The sequence below is a fragment of the Lathyrus oleraceus genome, chromosome 3 (assembly GCF_024323335.1).
Source record: "Lathyrus oleraceus cultivar Zhongwan6 chromosome 3, CAAS_Psat_ZW6_1.0, whole genome shotgun sequence".
Lineage (NCBI taxonomy): Eukaryota > Viridiplantae > Streptophyta > Magnoliopsida > Fabales > Fabaceae > Lathyrus > Lathyrus oleraceus.
In genome coordinates, this window is record NC_066581.1 from 401,165,106 (window position 1) to 401,166,215 (window position 1,110).

At 42.2% G+C, this 1,110-nt stretch overlaps 1 non-coding gene across 1 annotated transcript; it reads right to left on the reverse strand.

The window, feature by feature from the left end:
* Positions 1–208: 208 nt before the first annotated feature.
* LOC127133478 (small nucleolar RNA R71) lies at positions 209–315 on the reverse strand. Its single transcript, XR_007807449.1, has one exon. It is a non-coding gene; the product is annotated as a small nucleolar RNA R71 (small nucleolar RNA).
* Between the last annotated feature and the right edge of the window lie 795 nt (positions 316–1,110).

The following is a 1,110-nucleotide window of genomic DNA, read 5'->3' on the forward strand; positions in this document are numbered from 1 at the left end:
TCTGAACCTACATTTGTCAGTGTTTTTGCAATATGCAGACACAGTGAAAGCAAATGGTGTCAGCCCCAAAGCAATAAGACTACGTCATTTCCCTTTCTCATTAAGAGATAGAGCTAGATCTTGGTTCCAGTCTCTACCATCCAACTTTGTCACTACGTGGAACGAGTTGAAGATCTTAGGACGATATTTCCCACCTAGTAAGATGACTATGCTAAGAGCCCAAATAAACGGGTTTAAACAAAAAGACAATGAATCTCTTTTCGAAGCATGGGAGAGATACAAGGACATGATGAGGCTTTGTCCCCATCAAGGTCTAGAAGAGTGGTTGATCATCCATAACTTTTACAATGGTCTCTTGTACAACACAAGATTGACAATAGATGTCGCTGTGGATGACACCCTAATGGTTAAACCCTACAATGAGGTTTATCAACTTATCGGAAGTATGGCCCAGAATCACTACCATTGGGGAAGGGAAAGAACCTCCATAGAGAAACCTCCAACAAAAGGCAATATGTACGAAATAAGCAGTCTCGGCCATGTAAGTGCCAAGGTAGATACCCTCACTCAAAAGATAGAAAACCTGACCATAACACCCGCAACCACCGTGGTTGTCGTAGCTCCGAAATACGAGATATGCGGAGTTCCTGGGCATGCTTCCCCTGAATGTCAACTTTTGACAGGAATCTCCACAGACCAAGTCAATTATGCTCAAGGAAGCCCTTACTCAAACACCTATAACCCATGTTGGAAGAACCATCTGAACTTTTCGTACAAAAACAATAACGCATTGTTTGCACTTAACCAAGCACCTGTTGTACCACCAGGATGTCATAAAGCTGCCACAACTGCTCCAAATGCTCCTAGGAAGTCAAACCTTGAAATAATGATGGAAAACTTCATAGCTACCCAGGCCCAAATAAATAAGGATTTCCTAAATCAAAACATACACACTAGTGAGTAAATTAAGCAATTAGCAAACAAAGTAGACGCTTTAGCCACCCATAACAAAATGTTAGAAACACAAATTTCACAAGTGGCACAACAACAAGCACCTACTGCTGCCCCTACAGGTACATTTCCTGGACTGCCACAACCAAACCCGAAAGG